This window comes from Leptonotus elevatus, chromosome 7 (assembly GCF_054856555.1).
Source record: "Leptonotus elevatus isolate MCC_2025b chromosome 7, RoL_Lele_1.0, whole genome shotgun sequence".
Taxonomy (NCBI): Eukaryota; Metazoa; Chordata; class Actinopteri; order Syngnathiformes; family Syngnathidae; genus Leptonotus; species Leptonotus elevatus.
In genome coordinates, this window is record NC_141245.1 from 8,999,961 (window position 1) to 9,006,183 (window position 6,223).

General features: G+C 38.1%; 1 long non-coding RNA gene across 1 annotated transcript; it reads left to right on the forward strand.

Moving 5' to 3' along the window:
* Nucleotides 1-2,027: 2,027 nt before the first annotated feature.
* LOC147170757 (uncharacterized) lies at nucleotides 2,028-4,207 on the forward strand. The gene is made up of 2 exons (XR_015095602.1): nucleotides 2,028-2,288; nucleotides 3,351-4,207. It is a non-coding gene; the product is annotated as an uncharacterized LOC147170757 (long non-coding RNA).
* The last annotated feature ends 2,016 nt before the right edge of the window (nucleotides 4,208-6,223 follow it).

A 6,223-nucleotide genomic window follows, 5' to 3' on the forward strand; every position in this document is an offset into this window, starting at 1 on the left:
AAGTGTGATCCTGCCCTTCCTCGTGTGATCCAATCAGTGCCCTCAGCCACTTGTGTCTTGCCCAAGGTGTTTCTTGTTGTGTCGTTAGTCTGTGTATTTAGTCTGCTGTCTCCCCTCTGTCTGTGTCGGGTCATTGTTGTATTTCCCCCTGTGATGCTGCCCGTTTTGCCTTGTTGTTTTCTCCATGTTATGTTTTTCCGTGCAATTTAGATCTCGCCTTTTGTTTTGTAGAAATTAAAATCCCTTTTTTGATCGAACCTCTGCCTCCTTGCCCTGTCTTCCCGCATTTGGGTCCTCAAGCTCCCCCTTCTTGACAGGTTTAAATTGAGTCGTAGAAATGTATTTTTCTTAAGCTTGGAAAACGCCAAAGATGGTTCCATTAGTTAAGAATTACACTCAATCATTCTGTTTCTCCAATAGCAGACCAATAAGCATGCTGCCCGCTCTGAGTGAAATACATGCAGGCAATTGCTTTTATTCAAACTCAGTATTATTTTTCATTTAATGACCTAAACACATACTTGCCTACAGGGAGAAGCGTTCCACCACTGCAACTCTCACTCAAATGAATGACGATTAATCGAGAGAAATTGAAAACAGACAGTTGATAGGTGCAGTACTACTAGAATTCACTGTAGCTGTTGTCATCATTGATCATAACAAGTTGTTACATACGTTGAAATCCTATTTCTAGAGAGCTGTCTTATTGTCAAATTAATTGATTGTGGAGTTTCACAGAGAAACTATCTAGGCTCATTGTTGGTCTTATTAACTCTGAAGAAAGCTATTGACGTAAACGGATGATTCAAAGCAGAATTAACAATGGATGAACTTAGGAGTGTCATTAATCAGGAACTGCAGACAGCAAAGAGCGCAGAACAGCCTGGCCCCGCTCTGCCCCGGCCTCACTTAGGCATATAGATTCAAATGGAAAACAGTGCCCAATTAAATGTAATATTAATGTCATAAAAAAAAAAATCAAAGTAAGTCCCAGCACCGACACACCCACTCCTCCTTCTCCCAACTACTTCCCTCTGCCGCCCTCTCTTGGCTGATTGGTATATCAGACCAATGATGGTTACCGAAGACGAGCGTATTCATTCATCAATCATGTCCAAAAAACAAAAACTGAAAGCGTCCGGAACAATGGGAAGGAGAAAAAAAATAAATAAATGAAAAGGAGCAAAAACAGGACAATTAAAAGCAGTAATGTAATATATATATATTTATATATACGTCAGGTCATGCGTGGGTGTTATTTTTTGTGTGAGTGTTTATTTTTAGTTATTGACCAATCAAAGGTATTTAAAATGGCTTCCTTTTTTTCATGATAGTTCAACAAACATGCCATTTTTGGGGTCTCCTGGTGGTACAGTGTTCCCTTTCCAGCGGATTTTTTCATTGCAATTTTGCACGCATTTTTTATTTTTATTTTTACAGTAATGTACCTATTTTATGAGTACATGATGCCTTGATGAGAAAAGTGTATAAATTGTGTGGTGAGGGGTTTTAGAGCCTTAAAATGTACAACATAAAGCAAACTACGTTGTGGATTTCATTTATCGTGGGTATTTATTTATTTTTGGGGGGGGGGAACCTAAGACCCCAGCGCAACACGAGGGAACAATGTATAAGGTATTCGGCCTGATAAATACATATGTATGGACTTCCGGTAATAAGCATAAATAAATAATGTGGTCTCCAGGGCATTGCCATAAGATGATGTCATAGAAAACCAAGGAAAGTACATTTGTAGCAGAAGAGGTGAGTTGAGTTGTTTTACCACGTTTCTCTGTTGACTTGCATTACACGTAAAGCACCACTGGGGGGCCTCTTTTTTGTACATAGTTTTGCAAATGACTATGGTTGCAAACGACGTAAAGTTTCAGTAACCTACTTAACAATTATACAAAAGGACTGGATTAATCCTCCTTTTCTTTCCAACAGGGTGAGTGTCACACTGTGCTGTGTTTCTATAAGGTATCCATCTCATCACTGATGACGACATCGCAGCTGTTTTTGTACTCTTATCCTTTTTTATTTATGCCACCCCGTCGTTCTGAGTCGTCACGATAGCACGATGCTGTGAAGTCTGAAATCTTTTCAAAGTCCTTTTGATGATTTCCTTTACAATATGATGCCAGTGCAGCCTTTAGGGTTAAAGCAGATAGACCACTGATTCAAGATTCTCCTTTCTCTTTTTGTAACACCGCAGATGGGTTCCAGTCATGTCAAAGAGGCAAAGTTTGAGCTAAAAATGGAATGATAAAATTATTATAGAGACATAGGTAAGTGTCTAGCTTCTCAGGGCAATATGAGTAATACAGTTATAGAAATATTGATTACAGCAATCGAGCATGACAGTTAAGAATGTTCATTTGTGACTGAAAATGTTGTTGTTCGAGGTTTCATGATGTTGAAGCTTAACTCATTCACTGCCATTGACGACTATAAACGTAAAAAATTCATGTGAACTATTTCTATTAGTTTAAATTTTTTTCATTTCATTTAAATGTTTATGAAAACCTAGGAAAAATATTGTACATTTATAACAGCTATAAAATGTGTGCTTAATTGGGAGTCAACTATTGAATTAATTAATTTAATTAATTAAAATGTTTAAAAAATCATCTGATGCCCCTTATTTTTTTATTTTTTTATTAGGGGTGTTAGGCAATATTTTAAAAAATGTAATTAATCACATGACTTCGCTAGTTAACTAACGATTAATCAAACATTTTAGATCTGTTCTAAATTTACAATAAAAACAATTATAGGTTTTCATACTCTTGTGAGCAAAAGCGGGAAAAAAATGTTAAACTAATAGAAATAGTAAAAATGACTTTTTTTTTTACGTCTATAGCCGTCAATGGCAGTGAATGAGTTAATTCTTAATTCAGTATAATATGTAAAAAATAAAAATAAATGTTTAGAAGCAATTACAAAGTAGAACAACTTTAATGTCAACTAGCATCACGGAATGGACTGTTTTGACTTTGGAAATTCCCGTGCCTCTTCCATTTTGTGGTCTGCCACAATGTTAAGTTTGACACTCAGTGACTTCATCCTTATAGCCTTTGGCAAAGACTTTGTTTGGCATATGCAGATTCATGTTAATGTACAAAAGCGTCCAGAATTCATTCACACATCCTGCAGTGACACTTTGACATCCCTCACTTTTCAAGTTGATTCGAGGTTGACAACCTTTCACATCTCACTATCGTAATGGCAAGATGGTGACGCAGTGGGATCCAATATGCTGTGCTATGATGACACCATGTGGACACATTTTTTCACCTCAACTGTGTAGTACAAGCCACATGTTGAAACTGGGTGTTTTTCTTTCACAGAACAGACTTGTGTGGCCATGAGTTTATTCTTTGGACGAGCCAGCCGGACATGGCAAAGGTGGATAACCCAAATGTGTTATAAACATCTGGCTACAAGATGTTCAACCAGATGAGCTGTGACTTCACTTTTTTTTCTTTTTCTCGCCACACAGAGCACATTCATTTTCATTGGCCTACTTTTCTATACTAATGTGTATAAAAGTGATGTTTTTATTCTGAACAACATCTTTTCCTTTCAGCAATCCGTTGTGTTTGGAAGTTCACCAAACACATGGAGTGCGGTCGCTTTTCACGTGTCTCACTTCAATACCTGTCATGCTAATGTTAAGTACACCACTGCAAGAAGTAAAAACACTGCAACAGTCTACCTTAACTTTGAGAAAAATGTGATGACGGTGGAGTCCCAATTGGTTCAATTCAAATGGCACAGAAGTAGCCTACTTTGTAACCGCACCTCATTTTCTAGTTATGTTCACATGATAAATATGGACGTGCCTTCCAAGTTATACAAATCGTATTCACCCCTGAGATCGAGCACTGCATCCTATCTGTATGTGGCTGCAAACGCGTGAGAGCTTTTAAGTCATCATCCCTGTCCACGTGACATTTTTAACCTCATGCATGTGAAGACTTGAGGGACCGATTGCCGACACAGGATGTATGAGTGGAGATCTGCTCCTGATCACAGGAAATACTTTGCGTGTCAGAAAGCAAGACGCCAAGGCTGTCCTTCTCTGGGATAAACATTAACAAAGCGTTTTTCTAATTTTATGGCCTCCAACATGTTTCAGCATTGTGAGTTCATGTGTTCAGTACTGGTTCTTTTGAAGAAGAAAAAAAATCGCTGTTGCACTCAAGTGAGTCTGTTTTCTGTTTTAATGCAGACTGAAAGAGAAAGAATCTGTTTGATCCCCAGTCCACTTTACACATGTTCCGCACATACTATGTTCTGTCGCCGGCATTTACTGAGCAACCTTAAGGAGTAGAGAAAAGCTGAAATAGTGAATGGTAGACAGTCAATAACACTGCGCTCATCCGCATCTGGGCCATAAAACGTTCAGGATCTTCTGGGACCGTGCGGAAGGGATCGCGTCCAGCTGGAGCAGTAACAGAGTTGTATTGTGAGCCGACTGACGCCTCAGTGGAGAGGCAGATACACAGGCGTTGGGGTGGCCTCTTTCTGGGGCCCCCTGTGCTGATGCTGGAAATGGGTCAGCAAGACAGAGGGGCACAGTGGAGGCCAATCATACAGTGTAAAAAGGAATCTAAACAGGAAGTTGTGTACTGTGAGCTGGAAGAGACAAGGACACAAGGTTTTGTTTACTGGCAGTTATAAAACCTCTCGCATTGTGCTCAAATTACTTGTGATTGATGCAACATTATTATTTTTTTCCACAGAACTATGGAAGTGTAGAACTGCCAATGTAGAGTAAACAGTTTTGACCGGCGAGTACGTTTGATCATAGTTGGGAAAAAAAATGCTGAATCTAATTATGCACTGCAAACATAAAAGTTACTAATAAATAATGTTTTGATTCAATTTTCAAATGTATTCGTATAATGTGGGACAAATTCTTAAATTAAAAAAAAATAAAATAAAAAGTTTTTCATTCGCGCAGAATTATGGGAGAATGCTACAGTTAGCATTTAGTCCACGCTTAACAACCGTTTTTTGTTTACCCCCCTGTGAATTGACGATTAATGTGACACATTCAGTCTTGATTTATCTTTTTTGTTTTCTATCTTTTAAATTGTCCAAATTTGCAAATAATATGATAGTCTAAATAAAATCTTAATCTGAGTAAATGTGATAATCATCGGTTGTATTTATTTATCCACCGAATAATGCAAGCGAACAAGTGTAGTTAGTGCAAAAAAAAAAAAAAAACAATAGAAGAGTTCGCACAAGTTGCCAGAAGGAGGCAGTGTTTTTCCATGACGACATCATCAAGCCAGCATCCATCTTGCCTCCAATTCTCTACTGCTGCTGCTTTTAAGCTGCAAAATGATGGCCAGCCATAAGTGTAGCGAATAGTTTGTCATTTAGTTATTGATGTGGCCTCTTTGAAAGCCAAAAAGATGTCTGTCACACTTTGGCAGACGAGAACAAGAAGCACAACAACAACACAATAAAATGATGGAATGGAGGGAATGAGTAAGAGCCTCACAGCATTAACTAAACTGACAGAATTGACCCTAAAACATGCCGGGAAAACCCGTGAGGTTTTGTTTATGAGCTTGTCAGGGCACTGAAACCACCTACAGATTCACTGTGGTTGCCACAAGGGACTCAAATCATTCAAGCGCGGAATTGTGGTTCTTATATGTACATTGAGGCACAAAGGTATTTATTTGGACATTTTTTTCTTTTTCTTAACGCACTACACAATGGATTTGAAATGTACTTTCAGCAGAGTACATCTGTAAGTATTTGGATAATTTGAAGGAGGCAAAAGAGGCTAAAAGAACAAAATCAATCTAAGTGAGGTGGTCAAATTAACAGTGATAAAAGAAAGTGTTGTTATTAAGCACAGGTGACGTTCAGTAAAATTTAAAGGCTTGAAGAAGAACAGGAGACAAGTAAAGTAGATGATTACAGAATGCCTTCCTTGGTAAAGAAATCTGCTAATGAAGTCAAGAATACTGTGGTGAATATTGGCATATCGTCAGCAGTCACCATGTCAACATGGTGAACATTGAAAAACAACACAAGGTCAGACTAGACTTTGCCAGAAAACATCTGAAGTCTACATTTTTCTGGACTCGAGGAAGGAACATGTTAAGATTTGCAAAGAAAATACGTTCAATATTGTTTAGTGGGCAAGTCTCAACCAAAAAGAAGATACTTTTCCATTCTCAAAGATAAAAGTGAA